The sequence below is a fragment of the Ambystoma mexicanum genome, chromosome 7p (genome assembly GCF_040938575.1).
Source record: "Ambystoma mexicanum isolate Mex_15411 chromosome 7p, UKY_AmexF1_1, whole genome shotgun sequence".
Lineage (NCBI taxonomy): Eukaryota > Metazoa > Chordata > Amphibia > Caudata > Ambystomatidae > Ambystoma > Ambystoma mexicanum.
Genome location: NC_090939.1, coordinates 836,844,206 through 836,862,783, shown reverse-complemented (window position 1 = coordinate 836,862,783; position 18,578 = coordinate 836,844,206). Strand labels below are relative to the sequence as shown.

At 49.0% G+C, this 18,578-nt stretch overlaps 1 protein-coding gene and 1 non-coding gene across 3 annotated transcripts in view; both read right to left on the bottom strand.

The window, feature by feature from the left end:
* NALCN (sodium leak channel, non-selective) overlaps positions 1 to 18,578 on the bottom strand; it is a 3,431,684-nt gene that overhangs the window by 632,337 nt on the left and 2,780,769 nt on the right. The gene's annotated exons all lie outside the window — the stretch shown is intronic.
* Positions 10,369 to 10,529, bottom strand: LOC138526617 (U1 spliceosomal RNA). The gene has a single exon (XR_011283662.1). It is a non-coding gene; the product is annotated as a U1 spliceosomal RNA (small nuclear RNA).

Here is an 18,578-nt window from a genome sequence, read left to right as displayed (position 1 = left end):
GTCTCCCTCTGATCTTAGATTAATGTATTGTAGGATATGCAGGACAACTGAAACTGTGCAATATAATGAATGGATGTGTTTGGCCACAAGGGCAAAGTGTTAGTACAGCCACCAATCATCAATACAAACCGCATCCGGCCTGGCAGCTCCACCCCGAAGAGCCCAGCTGATCCGTCCACCCCACGTCGGCACCACACAGACGTCCACCAATCCTGGAGCAGTACATGCATACAATGTATATAGTTTAGCCAACGCCACCCAATCCCTAAGACTATGTGCCCCCTATAGCTTACCTCATGCATGATGTATTTTTGTAATAAATAGGACTGTCTTTGCTATTGTCAGACAGAGCGCTCTCGGAGTTTGCAGCGTCCTTTGCATGCCCTATATTGATTTATATAAACCCTTTTAACTTCACCCGCACTTGGTTGTGGTCTCATTCCCTCCTGTGGTATGTCCTTTATTGCCTCTCATTAAGGGGGTTGTACTGCCTTACTGGGGGACGCTTACTTTCAGGCACGAGACGTTCCCGGCCATAGTGGAGATGCACGGCGCGCCCGCTTAGAGGGCCGCCCGCCTACAGCAACTGGTACGCTTAGACGTGCGCATGCAGTAAGCCGAAAGGGTACGGGTCCCGCTCCAAAAAACCCTTAGTAACACTCGCCGGAGCTGGGGGCGGCCATTGAGTGTGAGGCAGCACCGCCTGGACAGACCCAGTCCGGAGACTCTCGGATCAAGACGGGCACGTGAGTACTAAGTGCGAGTGACAAAAAAAGGAGCGGGGGAAGACCAGATCATACAAGGTCAGGTAGTGGTAAACTAACGTGTACTTTCAAACATCAATCCTATTCTCTTTCTCTGCATATGGCCATTAGAATAACAAGGTAAAAAAGGGAAGATAAAGACGGGAACCTAGCTCTGCAAGGGGGTAGAAGGCGGCACCGCATAGTGCTATCTTGACTAGTACTGGGAATAAGTTGAATAGTGGAAAATAAAAATAAGGGTGTCTGAGAATAAGGGAGACACAGTGTATACGTTAGAAACTGTTTTTTTTCTTCTTCTTTATTCTGGGTGAATCGATCATAGAGAAAGTACTATAACTTCTAAGGGTCAAGGGGAAGAATTGGGTGAGGGTCAGAAGGTCTTGTCAAAGACAAAAGCGCAGGGAGGGTGATTGTTATGTGTTGTATGTTAAAAGTTTGTTGAACGTCCGTTCGGTGTTGCATGTGCTATGCTATTAATGTTTTAGAAAATTGCATTGTAAAGCAATAATGTTGAATTAATGGTACTAGCGGTTTCTGTGGTATGGTCATTGTAAGTGTGACCCGGTAAAATTTAAGACAGGAGTATTGTTGACAAGCATTTCAACAGTTAAGAATTGTTGGTGATAAGAAACACACACGCACGCGAGTCACAGTGATAGCCACAAACAACACATTAGGGTGAGTAACGAGAATATAACATGGGGGCAGAAACACCGCTGGCACACATCTGTAAAAATCTACCTGGATATGCAGAACTTATAACCAAATACCATGACCAATGGGTCACAGAGCTAAAAGGAGAGGGATTGCCTCAGGTATGGCCACAGGGAGGGTCATTTGATAAAAATGTCCTGGTGTCACACGCCTTGCTCGTTTTCCTTACTGGCGCTTGTGGCAGCGGTGGAGGCTAGTCCGACATTGATTTGTTCCACCCTGTTCCTGGCTTGACTGTCTAGTCTTTCGTTTTCTCGTCTGCTTCCTGCCTTTAAACCCCGCCCTTACTTTCTCCCGGCACGTTGCAACCCTTCGCTTTCGCTCCGGGTGCTGTTGCTCTGCCGGTTTTGCTTCCTTTACGCTTTCTGGTTTTTGCTTGCAGGCTTTCCCGCTCCTGTGTTTCCTCACGGGTCTCACGCCTGCTTCCTTCTCGCGGGTCTCTCCCCGCTCCTCTTTCGTGGATCGCATTCCTGCTTTCCAGCTCACGGGTCTCATCCCGTTTCCTTCTCGCGGGTCCCTTCCGACTCCTGCTTCCTGTTTCCTTCTCGCGGGGCCCTTCCCACTACCCACTTGCCAGCTCACGGGTCTCACCCCATTCCGTACGCACGGGTCCCTTCCCACTTCTTCTTCACGGTACACAAACCCGCTTCGCCAGCTTGCGGGTCTCAACCCGCTCCTTTTCCGTTCCTTCTCCCTTTTGTTTCCTGGGGCAATCTCTGCCTCTTCTTCCTTCTCCTCCTGATTTTTCCTCCTCCCTTCTTCTGTTTTTCGGCTCCCTGCTGCTTGTGGTTATTTTCCTATTCTTGGTGGCTCCACCTCCGGCTCCCTGTTTCTGCTCTTTAATTATATCCCTCTTTCCTCTCATTCTGCCCCTGTTCTTAGTTCTCCTCCTTTTCCATGAGTCCATATTCTGCTATAGCCCGGAATTTAGCCAGAATCTCTTCTTTTGGATACCGGACCTTCTGGAACAACTTCACCAGTCCAGTGATAACTCATTTTCCAACGATACATCCACACCAGCCTGAAACTGTGGTCAAGAGAGGTTTTTTAAGCTCACGCTTTTTTCCTCTTTCCGATCCTTCCGGAAGGAGGTCGCCTGAATCCCTGTCCCACTAGGGAGACAGAGTGGCTTCCATACGGGACAGACCATTCCTCTTCACAAAAAAAAAGACACAGAAGAAGAAATGACGCAGGAAGAAGTCATCCTCCGAAGAATCAGGTGAGGAGGAGCGGGGTTTGGAAAAGAGTGGTGCTGCTGAATTTGACATCTGGATATGTTAGCCACATGTATATTCATAAAATACAAAGAGAAACAGTTTCATAATAGAAGAGAGATACTAGATTTGTGGAGACTGTTTGAAGAAGTGCCCCCACCCAAAAAGAAAGACACAGCGCTCGACCAGCCCAATCTCACCATCACTCCCTTGGCAGCAAACGAAGGTGAACGTGAGAATGGGGGAAAAGGAGAGTCAATAGGGTTGTACCCACTCCTAAACAAACCAGTGCCCGCCGAGGGGTATAGTGATCCCACGTATGTGCCCGCCACTACCCCCACAGCCACCCCACAACCAACTGCCCCGCCACCATATGATTGCCCCAGGACTAGTGGACAGGTAAGTACCCCTATAGTGGATATAGCAAAACTAACAGAAAACTTAGATTCCAGACTTCCGATGGCCAGAGATGAGCTATCTAGAATACAAAACATATGTGAACAGAGTGGAACAAGTATTTCCAGAACAGAACGAGTACCTAGGGTACAACACTAGACAGATCCTCCGAGGAAGGGTGGAAGAAGGGGGAGATACTATTCAGAATACAGGAAGAACCAACTAGGATAATAGAACTGGACGCACATGATCTTGGAGAAAACACAGAAGATGAAGGAATGTCTACTGGGGGACGAGAAGAACTGTGGTGTGATATAGAGGATGATGAGCAGGAAGCTGGGAGGCTGGGTACAGCAACAGGAGGAGGATTAGACAGGTTGGATGAGACACCGCTGGGGAGGACCATGGAAGAGGAATGACCAGTGAGGTTAAGAAATAGGATGGGAAGAATGGCCACATTGGGGAAGAAAGGGTCAAAGGTGAGTACTGGAAAAGGGATTAAAGGAAAACTGCAGCTCCCGCTGATACACAGAGGGGGGGGACCGAACTACATACCATGGGCCCAGATGGATATAGCAAACTTGTTAAAATCATTGCCCCCGCTATCAGGAGGGGCAAGTAAGTGGATATACGCATTTGAGAAACATACCGCAGGAGTCCCCCTAGCAGTAGGTGATGTCAAGCGTTTGCTGGCATCGGCAGTGGGTGACCAAGCAGATAGAGTGTGGGCAAAGGCTGGTTTCCCGGGGGTAACACTAGATTGTGACCGCCATGATGGAGCCTCCTTCAATACAGTGCGTGCAAGAATTTGGGACGCGTTAAGGGAAACTTTCCCAGACATGCCAGACTTACAGTCAGTAATGCAATGTACCATGAATGATGGGGAGGAAGCTATGGATTTCATTTTCTGGGTGCAGGAGATGTGGAGAGCAGAAACAGGTACGGCCTGGGACCAATAAACGTCCCTATTTTATTTCATAATAAAGAGAGGGCTCCCAAAGGAAGTGCAGAAAGCACTCAACAAAATAGCAGGAATCGAAGTGAAGGGGTGGCCAGAAATTCAGAGCATAATAGTTCAACACTGCAAAAGAATAAAGGAAAGGGAGAAGGAAGTTGCACAAAAAAGGTTGGCAGACGAGGCGAAGTTAGTACAAACGAAACTGGTAAATGTCGCGGCAGCCGTAGCAGCACTCCCACTAGATAGGGATGCAGAAGGGCAGGAGGGAATGGCAGCGAGACAAGGGAGGACGGCAGCGAATTGGGCAGGCAATGGGCAGACACAGTGGAATGGACAGGAGCAGTACGGAGGACCGCAGTGGTAAGCGTGGGCTCCCCCTGGAGGAAGGGTTGGGTACAGAGGGCTCAGAGGGGGTGGTCAGGGGTACGGAGGGAATGGTGGATATGGGGGGGAAGGACCTAGAGGAGGACAAGGGAATTGTTGGAACTGTGGGAGTTGGGGACACTTCTCACGGGAATGCAGGAGCAGACCGAGCAACAATTACCAAGATGACCAACCTTATGGTCACCCACACCCAGGGAGTCCATACGGGTTGCCCGTGGGAGAGGGACAAGGACAACAAGAGCAAAGATGCACAGAGCAACACAGGGAGCAACCACATAATGTCCAACAGCACCCACAATGCCGCAAACATGTACCATACACAGAAGGCAATCCTTTCGGCACAACAGCAAACGGTGCACCTGCACCGTGTGGAGGGGTGGCTTTGGTATCAGGTAATGTCTTCAGCCAAGGGGGGGCCACGAGATACCCGCATAGGACAGCCCACAGAGAGCACTTGCGTGTCCAGTACTATCGATGACCCACAATGCAGCAGAGGAACCATTGATAGGGGCGGAGATAGGAAACAAACTTTTTATTTTTTATGGTGGATTTGGGAGCTGAAAAATCATTTTTGCGTGAAGGCCGGTTCCCGCTATCTAATCATAAATTGGAGATGCAGGAGTTCTCTGCGGCGGTGGTCGAAGTTCCTTACACAGAAGATTTGGATGTCACAGTGGGGAGAAAGACAGTCAGAGCACCGCTATTGTACTACAAACAGTCCCCGATTAACTTACTGGGAAGGGACCTTCTCAGCACGCTTAACATGACCATATCGTTTACAGAAAGAGGAATAGTTTGCTCCACACCAGGGATTTGCCCTATGCGTGTAATGCCGGTGAAACACGCGCGAGCGACAGTGCCAGAAATACGCGGCACACCTGTAGATCCTGACATGTTCATTCAAGGGTTAAAAACATTGGCCTGGGTGGTCCCAGAATTGAAAAACCTAGAATGGAGGGTACCCGCAGAGTTCATTTTCCACCCCATAGCACGCCCGGAGATCGTGCCCGGGACAGTGATGTCAATGGATCTGCATGCAGCTCAGATCTCAGCCAAAAGAATAGCAGATATTGCAATGGACATACTCGGCTGTGAGTGGCGCACGGTATTGTGCATCAATGCCGACATTGCATTAAGAGATTTATCAGACGAAGATCTCTTTTCAGATTCAGAGAGTGATGGAGAAATAATAATGGAAATGATATGATCGTTTATTTATATAGCACATATACACAATGTGTTTCAAAGCGCTTCAAGGCAAGGGAGGGAACAAGGGAAAATACAACCACATTCTTACAGGCCATGTACAGTAAGGATGTGAAATTAACTATTGTACTCGGCCTGATGACATTTCAGATAGTGCAAGAGCTAAGACATAGATAAGGATGGGAGGGGGAGAGTGGGAAGGAAATGGAAACAGACAGGCGACTACCGTACTAGGCCTGACGACATTTCTGGTAGAGCCGGAGAAAAACAAAAGGTGAGGGAGAGGGGTGCAGAAAGGGCGGGGAGGAACAAAACAAGCGACTATCATACTAGGCCTGACGACATTTCAGATAGTGCTGGAGGGGTTGTGGGGAGGAAAAAAACAGTAATGGGAGGGTGGAGAAAACAGACGAGGTTGCTATCATATTAGGTCCAGGGACACTTCTGATAGAGTAAGTGAATAGAAGAAAGTAAGGGGAGGAGATAGGAAAAGGGAGAAGGGAAAGGAGGAGAGAAAAGAGAGTAAGCAGTCAAAAAGAGTGGAGAAGCAAGAGTAGAGAGCAAATACAATTGCAGAAGTCACTAGTAGCACATAATGTTGCAAGCCAGGATACAAGATGAAGATGGGAACAGCATGATTCAGGGCCACCATGAGTACAAGATGCAAAGGAAGTCCAGCATGAGAGTTGAGAAAGAGTGACGCACCGTGAATGAATGAAGTCCATAAAAGTCAAATCCAGCATTGGCCACAAGACAGTGATGGTGAAGGAAGGCACCAGGTGGGCGGGGCTTGCTAAGTGGTGAAAAAGAGCAGCAGGTAGGAAGGTACCAGGTGAGCGGGGCTTAGGCCATGTGACCTAGATCCACTTGCATCTGCTCCCCATCTGCAAAGGAAAAGACGCTGGAGGGCTCCTTAAGTAGGGAAACATAGTGGCAAGCAGGAAGGCACCACGTGGGCGTGGCTTGCTAAGTGGTGAAAAAGAGCAGGAAGCAGGAAGCCACCAGGTGGGCGGGGCTTGCTAAGTGGTTAAAAAGCGGCAAGCAGGAAGGCACCAGTTGCGCGGGGCTTGCTAAGTGGTGAAAAAGAGCAGCAGGCAGGAAGGCACCAGGTGGGCGGGGCTTAGGCCAGGTGACCTAGATCCACTTGCACCTGCTCCCCATCTGCAAAGGAAAAGAAGCTGGGGGGCTCCTTTAGTTGGGAAACAGAGCGGCAGGCAGGAAGGCACCAGGTGGGTGTGGCTTGCTAAGTGGTGAAAAAGAGCGGGAAGCAGGAAGGCACCAGGTGGGCGGGGCTTGCTAGGTGGTGAAAAAAAGCAGCAGGCTGGAAGGCACCAGGTGGGCGGGCTTGCTAAGTGGTGAAAAAGAACGGGAAGCAGGAAGGCACCAGGTGGTGGGGCTTGCTAAGTGGTGGAAATGAGCGGCAAGCAGGAAGGCACCAGGTTGGCCAGGCTTGCTAAATGGTGGAAAGGAGCGGCAAGCAGGAAGGCACCAGATGAGCGGGGCTTGCTAAGTCGTGTAAAAGAGTAGCAGGCAGGAAGGCACCAGGTGGGCGGGGCTTAGGCCAGGTGACCTAGATCCACTTGCACCTGCTCCCCATCTGCCTAGCAATACCTTGTGATATCATGATCAATGTTCCCTCTAATTTTTTTGGGCTCTGTGCGCCAAAGAATAGTTGTTTGCGGGCTGTTTTTCAGTCATGTGCGCAACTGATTGATGCGCTGCCAGACCGGGGGTGGTCGGCGGCGGTGCGGTGGTGGCGCAGCATCCCACCAGTGAGCAAGGCTTAGTGATCAGATTCCACAGTGTGCAAGTGAGGAATGCGAATTTGCAGCACAACAAGCTCTACTTCAAGGGACATTTGGGTGCTCTATTCTCCTTCCAAGACTTTAACTCTTCTGAAATTATGTCCTTTTACATCTCTAAACATTAGCAAGATCTTTCGTTAGCAAGATCGCTATATGGAATAACAGCAGGTCCAGATCCACATTGTCAAATAACTGTGAATGCAAGCAGACGTCCAAGGCCAAATGATAATATGTTATTGTATAGCACTTAGGCTTAAGCTCTTCTTTATAGAACAAATATGCATACAACATCACTCAATCAGTGTTGGTATCATTTATCGACCTCAGAAGGATGAAAGGCTGAGATGGCCTTACTGGGATTCAGACCTGCAGATCACACACACATCACAGCAGCGAGCACTCAACCCACTGGCCACTGAGTTATCATATCGGCTATAGTAAAATGAGCAATTAGTGGACTGGATACCATTAAACTGGTAACTGAGATTTAACAGCAGACCAGTTAAGTTACTCTGGGCTTAGTTCGCTTTACAAATGTCACACTCACAATAAATAAATAAACCCTGTAATGGACGCTAGGTTGCACCAGTTGCAAGTCAGCCCGCCACCAGCAGGCCAATCCTATGCGCCACCTCAGGGGGTTATAATTTGGGCCACGTGGGGGGATCTGACGTGGGTCCACAACCTGGACCGGCAAAAGGAATGATATCAAAAACATGGAAGAAGGCTGCACCAGCACCACTCTATGTAGAACACTGCGGGCTGCATAATGTATGAAGTTCCGTGACTTTATAGTCCGTACAAGAGATATGGTTGCTCTGTCAAGGAGTCGGTTATTCAGGTGTTAATGCTTTTTGACTTGTAGAAATGCCTGCTCCTCTATCCTGCACAGACAATTCCAAAGTGGGACAGTGAAGGATATTTTATATTTTAATATCAGGATGTCACCTCACCAATGCCATTTGTGAATGTCATGTGACTGCCAGTGTTTAAGCATAAGGTCTGTTGTAACTTTTAGATCATGTGATCTCCATATGTGTAGCAGTGGAGAAAAGAGGCGTTCATTCTATAATACTCTGCCCATACGAGGCCCACTGTGTATTTATTTGCAACTGGATTTAATTCTACAGGGTTTTTACTTTTTGCAGCATGGAGTACTGACCTTCCACACACCAGGTCGGGTGGAGAACAATCGTGTGGCAAGCACTGTATGGCTCTATCTCTTCTACACATATCCACAATTCAACACATTGAGGGTTCATGTGTCTGTTACATTACAACACTCCAGACAACGCCTCTACAGCCAACTTACACAACATCAACACCTGTCCCTGCCCTGGCCCCTTTCGGGATACCAATGCCCCTATGCCCTCGACAAAGACACTGTGGGGTGCTTCCGAACTGCACACAGCAACAAAGGCTAGCTATCATCCGGGGTCAGACTGGGCCATGTAATTGTCTCAGGCACCAAAGAAAAAGTGGCCCGCACTTGCACATGGCTTTTCATTCCTTTTGTGATACTGTTTGAGTAGTACCCAGGGGAGCTTTTTGATAAAGTGATGTGCAAATTGTAAATATTTATTCCTCAACACTGGTCAAAACTACTAGTCGCAGCAGAGTAAATTAACTCATCAAACTGACCCACATGGGCCAATAAGGGTCCCACTTTGGCCAATAAAATGGGCCCACACCAGCATTTTGTGTTTTTGGTTGGGCCTGGGCCTATTGTCCTACAGGCCAGTCCCAGCCTGCTCCCAGCTCGACTGACTTTTCAGTACTAAGTACTGACACACTTTTTCCCTCATTTTTTTCCCAAACAAGCAAAGAGACAGCATACGCAGGAGCGTCATCAAGGTCAGAGGGCACAGATAAAAGGCATGGGCTGTATTATGTAAGGCACAGGCTATGTTATGTTGTGTTACTTGGTCATGCTCCGCGCCCTGTCGCCACTTGCATGGCCTCTCGGCGCTTTGATGGAGGACAGACATGCAAGCATTTGGAGGTCGCTGGATATTCTGTCACTCGAGGCCCCACTTTCAACCTGATTTTTAAAACTGTCCAACAGCCCCCAACCCTAAAACTTCTGAGGCCGGCTCCGCCCCTGCTCCTGCGTGAAGCCAACTTCAGAGCTGTAGGAAAGGGGTTCGGGGGTGCCTTCAGCAGGCCCCATAGGACGCTTTTGAGGGAGGCCTTCTCGAATCCTGCCGCTTCAGTCAAAAACACACATATTCTGTAGGGGCTCCCCCTGATGAACAGCCCCCACACCCCCTCAGGCTCCAACACCCCCAAGCCCTAGTGTATCCCAAAAACATAATGAACGCCCCTTCCCCCTCAAGCTCTAGTGCCCCGATACGCTAGTGTATCCGCAAACCCCCATGAGCGCACCTTAACCCTCAAGCTCTAACATCCTCTGACCCCTACACCCTAGGGTATCCCCCAACCCTGATGAACGCCCCTTCCCCCTCAAGCTCGAACACCCTTAAACCCTAGAGTATCCCCAAACACTGTCTGATGACTATCATCCTGCGTTTCCCACTTCTCCCCTCCCACTAACCTCACCAAAAAGAACCCCTAATTCCAAACCTGCCAGAGCGCCTGGAGACCGTACGAATGGCAGCGGAGCGCTGTATACAGCCCAACAGAACATCTGCTGGCTAAGAAGACCATGCCACGACATCCGCACAAGTCTAGGGTTAGGCGCCTGTGCACTTGACTTGACCCCTCCAGTGAATGCTGGCCCTCTTGACTGCAGCAAAATTCAGGGGCTCTGTGCGCAACCAACCTGCTTTCTTTCACCAATGCATCAGGGCTGGACCCCTGAGCTGCTCGGTGCTGGCCCTCTTGACTACAGCAAAAGAAACTCTGCTGCACGACCAGGGGCTCTGTGTGCAAACAACCTGACTCGCACACTTCTTCCTCCAATAAATCAGGTGAAAACGCGAACGCAGCACGCCCCCAGAAATAATGCAGTCGAGTATCCCGCATTTGGAGACATCGCAGAGGTCAGCAAATCCGATGTGCAATGGATGAGCCTCACCCTGGGAGATCTGCCATTTTGATCACAGATGCTTCCCTGCCAGGTAAGTATGAGTTGTGAGCAAGAGGGCAGGGGTTGGGCCTGTTCTGGAAGCCCCGCTAAGCGAGGGTGAGAAAGGCAGTCCCTGACCCCAGGCCTCCCGGAAGCCCTGAGCGCCTGCAGAGCTGCCTGTCCCACATGCAGGGGGAAGCTCCGGCAGGCAGAGCCCAGCAGAAGGGGCACATTGTAGCACAGTTCCGTTATCAGGCCCTGCTCCGTCCAAGATTTGCATAAATTCGGCCCTGGCTGCCAGCCAGCAGGCCCAGTCGGATAGCGAGCAGGCCCGGTGCAGTGTGCCCACTGGCCTGACGGCCCCAGGCGGGCCCATGGCCCTCCTGAGCGGACGGGTCACCCCGCTTAACAAAAGCGTCTTAGGTGGGGTGCCCCCCAGCAGGAAACGGCACTGCCGTAAAGGCAAGGCCCGATCGGTGCTCGGACGGGGCCGGCGGCAGCCGGTAGCCAGACCCCCCCCATAAATCCCCAGGAGCTGCTGGCTGGGCCTTCTTCAGGTTGGAGGGCCTGGGCGTAAAAACAGAGCCCGGGCAGGGCAGGGTGACTTCAGGAACTACCGGGGCACCTGATAGCATGGGGCGCACATTGGGGGGGGGCAGCCGGGTGACATCCATGGGGAAACACACCATAGCGGTTTTTGCCAAACCCATTATTCCACAAGAGTCCTCCTTACCTTGCAGCACACTTGCAGGCTGGCTGTTGGCTGTTGACTGTGGCCTGGGTCGTCGTCGCCTTGCCTGGTGGTCCTCCTCAGTGTGGCTGTCCTGTGTGTGGGCAATGGGCTGGTGGCCTCCAAGTTGTCTGGTGGTGACTGGTGAGGTGACTGAGGTCCACTGGTGCACCCCAATAAATCATGCCCAGCCAGTGCCAGGGCCAGGGTGCGTCAGGGGCCCAATAGCATAGTCAGTCACGTGCGTCACGCCGTGATGGACCTGGTGGCACAGATTCTGGGCCTGGGGCGGGCACACATTTTCATTGGCTTGTTCTTCTGCGGCGGCCCCCCACCCCCGAGGTACAAGTGGAAGTTGTTTCAACTTTGTAAAGAAGTGCAACAACAAATTTGTTGTTACTTCCTTCAAAGTTGAAGCAACTAGTGTGCAATGTCACTGGGCCCCAGGCAGCTCAGCCCTGCAGGTAGGCTGCCTCCCCCCCAGGGTCAGGAGGACTTGGAGGGAGGTGGCAGGTGTTAGAATTACTTTAGTGTGTGCAATTGCTTCAGCCGCCTCCCTCCACAGATCAAAGTAACCGTTCAACTCAGCCGCCGCCGGCCTGAACAGAGCGCGAGCCGAGCACCACACGGCACCGGTCCCCTGCAGTGGCGGCACAGCCGCCGGTGGCCCGCCCACCATTTTGAATGATGCTGCTTGCTGCACATGCCTGCATGCATCATAAATTATGATGCATGCATGATGCAATCATCAAAGCAAGGTAACATCTAGTGTTACCTTGTTATGATGATGAATTGTGTGCAGACACTGCAGAGTGCAGTCTGCAGACAGTGCCGCCGGTGCCTCCTGGCTCCTGCCCCGCCCAGCCCCAGGCGGCCTAGCCCCCAGGAGTCTGACTTGACTTCCCGAATGCGGGCTAAAAAAAAAAATAATAATAATAATAATTTCACCCAGAGTCTGACTTGACTTCCAGGCCGCGGGCTGAAAAAAAAAAACACAAAACGATGATTGTAGTGCTGTAGTGCGCTGCAAAATAAGCACTATGTGCGGCTCACAATCAAAAGGTGCGTGGCCGCACTTGCGCGCACCTTACAGGGAACATTGACAGGAAAGACAAGTACCAGTACAACTAATGGCGGTAGTAGGAGCCCCTCCTTCCTTTTTCGATGATGACATGAAATCGGTGCCAAGTAATCTGTGGACCACTGGTCCCCACGATGTAGGACTACTACATGGGGTTACACCGGTTAAAATAAAACTCAAACCAGGACCCATACTACCGAGGGTGAAACAGTACCCCCTGTCCCGGGAGGCAGAAGAAGGGATAAAAGAAACAATTAGTGCATTATTAGCTCAAGGAATAATAGTGCCCTCAAACTCGCCATGTAATACTTGCCTTTACCCCATTAAAAAAGCGAAAGGAGGGGCGTGGAGGATGATCCAAGATCTACGCCCCTTCAATGATGTCATCCAAAAAGAGTTCCCTTTGGTCCAGAATCCTGCATCTATCCTGTTCAGCATCCCAAAAGATGCGTCCCACTTCACAGTGGTGGATTTGAAGAACACATTCTTCTCAATACCACTTGCAGAGGAGTGTAGATATTTAACAGCATTTACCTTGGAAGATATGAGCACTGCAGATTACCCCCGGGGTGCTGCGAAAGCCCTAGTATATTCAACCGAATCATACATGAAGATCTAGGGAACATGATAGCAGATAGTGCGATTATTCAATATGTCGATGATCTGCTGATCTGTGCAAAAAATGAGGATGAATGTAGGGAAGACTCCATTGCTCTCCTGACATGTTTGGCCCACAAAGGCTACACGGTTGATAGAGGAAAGTTGCAGTACTGCCAACGAGAAGTGTTGTACCTGGGACAACTAATCTCAAAGGACGGTAAGAAAATAATACCAGACAGAGTAGCTGCCATTACAGCAGTAGGAATACCAAAAAGAGTGAAGGAAATGCAAACATTTCTCAGCATGTGTAATTACTGCTGAGCATGGATATTAGATTACGCAGCATATGCAAGACCATTATTGCAGGGACTCAAAGAAGCCCAATGAGAAAACACAGAAATACAATGGTCCGCAGAACTAGAGGATGCTTTCACATCACTCAAAGAACTGGTCTCTAGTGCACCAGTACTCACGATCCCAGATTACGAGCGCAAGTTCTACCTGTTCTCCCACTTTAAAGGGTCCCTTATGACAGCAGTAATGACACAAAAGACCTCCTTAGGACACAAGCCCCTAGCCTACTACAGTTGCACATTGGATGCAGTAATGCAAGGACACTTCGCTTGCGAGCATTCTCTCGCAGCCACAGCATTCGCCATTGAAAAAAGTGCAACAATCGTGATGGGATGTTTCGTAACATTGTTTGTGGAACACTCCTTATTCGCAATCCTGGAAAGATCAAAAAGTACACTCACAACTCAAAGAGACACAGCGTATGAAATTATTCTGTCCAGCGCCAACATACACAGTGAGATGTAAGACAGTGAATCCTGCCAGATTTATTACAAAACCATGCACCTTGGAGGACATGCAAGCACACGACTGTGCAACATACAAGGGGGAGGAAGGGGAAACAACCATGGTGAGTGAGAATGCACTAAATGAAGGTGAGTTATGCTTCATAGACGGGTCAGCATCAATAAATTCAGAGACAGGAGAGAAACATGTGGGGATAGCTGTCGTAAGGTTAGAAGAAGGTGAGTACGAAGTGCTAGTACAACAGCGCCTACCTGCCCATTACTCAGCACAGGCAGCAGAACTGATAGCACTCATTGAAGTATTGCATGCAGCAAAAAGGGTGTGCAGTTAGGATCTATACAGACTCAGCTTATATGACTACTACAATACACAGAGGTTTAGCAAGGTGGGGACAGAGGGGATTTCACAGGGCCAATGGGTCACCTGTACAACATGCAGAGCTCCTAAAAGAACATGGTAGCCATAGAGAAGTGCCAGGCCCATACAACCAACACAGATGTCATCTCTTTGGAGACCTCGTATTTAGTAAAAGAAAGAACAGGTGAGTACTTGATACCCAAATATGTAGAAGAGAACCTCCTAGATGGCTACAATGTCATGCCCGTGTCACAAATATTGGAGCTGCAAGAGGGGGCGACAAATGAGGAGAAAGAATTGTGGGAAAAAAGGGGATGCAGCCGGTCAGCAACAGATCTCTTATGGCAGCAAAACAACACCGGAAAGGTGGTAATGCCAAATAAATTATTGGAAATAGCATTCCAACAACTACACTTCCCCACACACAATTCAAAACAGCAAATTGCCGCAGAAATACAGGAACACTGGTTCATCCCAGGGTTACAGGAGCAACTTTCAAAACTGGCAATGGAATGTACAACGTGCCAAATATATAAATCAGGCATGACTTTAAGAACACTGCGAGGGACAAAACCAAAACCAACAGGCCCCTTCAGAGAGCTGCATATTGATTATGCAGACATGGGAGAAAGGTGCAATGGAGCGAGGTACATGATAGTGGTAGTTTGTCAATTTTTGAGGTGGGTTGAGGCCGGGCCCTGTGCATGTCCAGATGCCAAATGTGCCTCAAAATTCTTGGTGAGGGAGGTATTCCCACGCTGGGGAATTTGTGATGTAATTCGTTCGGACAATGGCACACATTTTGTCAACAATCTTTTCAAGGAGGTTACGGCTTTGCTAGGAATCAAGCATAAATTATGCTTGATTTATCACCCGCAAAGTAACGGCATAGTGGAAAAAATAAACGGCCTCCTGAAGGGAAAGTTGTCAAAATTATGTTTCTCACTTAAAAGGAACTGGGTGCACTGTCTGACTTTGGCCTTGTTTGAGCTGAGAAATCAGCCCAGCAAGGACCACCATCTGTCACCGCACGAAATAGTAACAGGAAGGCGCATGCACACAGCACACTCCCCACTCTGCAGACATTCAGACGCCCACAAAAGGACCACTGTATTAGGTGAAGAATTCAATGAATACCTAACAAAACTCACCAGAGCAGCCCGCATAATAGCAAGACAATTTGCACCACCATTTACACGAGAGGAAGGAAATGAGGCAATACAATCTGCAGAGGAGAACGCAACAGGTCAGCTAATGCCAGGGGAAATGGTGTATGTCAGGAGTTTCGTGCGTAGGTGGAATGCCACAGGATTTCATGGCCCATACGTGGTTGTGTATTGCACACCCACAGCACTGAAGGTGAAAGGCCTGAGATATTGGATACATTTGACAGACGTACGAAAAGCTTATGATAGTGTCACACAAGGACAGGACGGAGGGGTGCAAAGCACAGAAGAAGTGTCTCAATAGATGAAGAGAAGAGATATGGCTACATCATACATACAAATAATAGCACATGCTCAAAAAAGAATACACTGGATAAAGCAATTGTAAGATATAAAATTGTACAGAATTTTGAAAGTGTGAAATAAGTAAAAGCTCTCTCTCTCTCTCTCTCTCTCTCTCTCTCTTTCTCTTTCACAGTTGATAATATAAAATGACATATATAACTCTTTGAAGATGCATAATACACCTTTATGTTTTAATATATAGGAGAAACCATGGCAACGAACGGGCAGCCCGCAACGAACAATGTTAGGGCAGGGAGAACTAGAAATGGGAATTTTGATTTACAAAGATATTCGTATGAGTGTGGTCTGTTTGTGTGCACATTATATTATTTTCAATGATGTTCTACCTCGTTGTTTATTGGGCTGTTGCATTCATCTCTATTGAGATGAATGGGGGGGAAGGAATGGAACCAACATGGAAAATAGGACAAAAATGGTTAAAGAGGGAACCTATTTTATTTGGGATGGCTTCCAATTTATATGGGAATATGGCACTTCCCGTGACCACGCACAGCACCCAAATGACACCAGCAACATGTTGGCCCCACGCCCAACTCCCCAGTACAATGCCACTGAATATAGTGTCTATGGGTTAAATGATCATAATCCTTTCCGTTATATCATGGTTGTACAACACTACTGCCACCCTCCCTACACCAACAGCCAACCCATCCACAGGAACTGAACCCCCCATAGATAGGAAGGAAGAGAATGCAGAAATGGCTGAGGAATTCCTGACCCTATATTATGACTGGGTAAAGGGGGGCGTGGGTAAAGAAAGCACTGCACTGCGAGCAGCAAGACATGCGAGAAAGTACCTTAAAAGCAGCAGGAGGAGAAGGGAGGTGGGGAGGAAAAATTATGACAAGTATTCAGGCCTGGGGTTAGATACAATAGAAGACCCTAGACATCCACATCAGTCAAATAAGTGGTATGCAGATATGAGTTCCACTGCAAAACAGACAACTAATGAGAGTTGTTATGTATGTTCCTTGATTCCCCACGCCTCAGGCACACCTAAGGTCTTGCTGCCTAAAGAATTGCCTCTTGCAGATGTCCAGGGCCTCCTTCATCTCACCTTATGTAGAATTAAGAACACCTTCCAGGCACACACAGTATCTTTGGAAATGCTGCCAAACGAGAAAACCTGCTACTCGAGAGCCAAAGGAGTGATATGTTTGAAAGAACCCTTTTTCGTGATTAAAGGAACATTGTTCTCAGAAAATAAGTGGAAGGATGAAGTAATAACGTGCAAGGCAGAAGCACTACGAATGCTGCCGGAGGAAAAACTACAATGGATCGAGAAAACCTGCACACCAGTGTGGACAGAACATATCACAAAACTAACGTGGGTGACAGCCATAGAAAAGCCGTTCAAACTACAAAAAGAAATCACATACAAACTATGCTTCGTTGGAGAAGGGAAAAACAACATGGGCACAAATAAGAACTGTAAAAGAACGCTCTTAATCCCAGACATGAAGAAAGGAACAGCAGCCCTCATGGACACTTACTGGGTCTGCGGCAAACAGCCGTACTTGCACCTCCCACCTTCTTGGAGGGGCACATGTTCTCTGGCGACGCTGCACTCTGCTCTAATGGTGTTTCTGGAGAGTCACATCGAAGGAGGAGGAGGACTGCCAGCTGCCCGCCACCTAGAAAGTCCACAGCCAACAGAAGAACCACCATTGTATGCCCTGTCCGCGGATAACATACATGGCATGATATCCAGGAGGCAGAGATCGTCCAACTACATATCCAAAGCCTCCTCAGACCTGTTGGCACAAATTCCTGACAAGTACCAGTTGTTTAACTCCACCAAAACATTCTTTGCCTCCCTCGTCCCGAGTATCCAGGCGTGAGCCAACGCACAATGGCTACAGATCATGTGCTGGGAATTGATCCGATTGGCCAACGACACTGAAGAAGGGTTCAATGTGATCAAGGTGGAGCTAAGGGCCCTAAGGCTAATGACAATGCAGAATAGGTATGTCCTAGACCTGTTAACGGCGATGGATGGAGGTGTTTGCCGAAAAATCGGGAGCGCGTGCTACACATTCGTGCATTCTGAAGACACGGATAATGGAACACTATCGCATGTCATTGCAGCGGTGCATAATCTGAGGGAACGCATGAAGAAGGAAGGTGGCACAGACCCAAGCTCGTGGTTCGACAACATTTTTTCCTGGGTACCATCCTGGCTGGGACTGACTATGAAGATGTTGGTACCCATCGTTGTATTTTTACTCCTGAATTTTTGTGTGTGCCAGCTAGGTCTTCGATGCTGCGCAAACGCAGTCCTTAATGGTGCAATGATGATGGTGACAATGGGCAATGCCAGAGGAGCGGCACAGATTATGCAGGAGGCACAAGTACAAACAGGTGAGGATCCCAAACCCAAATATAGAATGGTGCCATTATATTATGACGGGGACATAGTGGATAGGTTATATCACACAACAATAAAAGAACCTCTGGAACGAGAATGGTAAACCGAAGTGTGGGTATTCCTGGAGGGAGATGGGGGATGCATATACATGACCTGCACACCAGACGAATATGCTAGGAGAGGGGAAGGTCTCCGAGGGGTGTGTAGAGCCTGGATGCCAGTAAAAGGGACACCGGCATGGGATGAAGCAGTGGCAAATGAGAAGGAATGCCAGAGGTTGGGCGAGTTACAGTATTCGTTACTTAAGTAACGAAAGGGGGGACATGTATGGGAGGGCAGGTCTGTAGGGCCCCCATCCCCTACATTGTCCACCTACATGAAGCTCATGACTCGTCAGCAGTCGTCCATGCACCTCGGCCCGGGAGGCAGGACGGCAGCGGATCGACACGTGAGGCTGCACGACCAGTAGCCTGGTAGAATATAGACACCATTTTGTAAGGAGCCAAACTCCATTTTAAGTGTCAAACCCCGGTCCATGCAGAATAGCCTGCGTACAGAGCTGCAGCTTGGCCCCCACTTGACCGCACACGGAGAAGCCTGCACTCCCCCCAACCTCCACCTC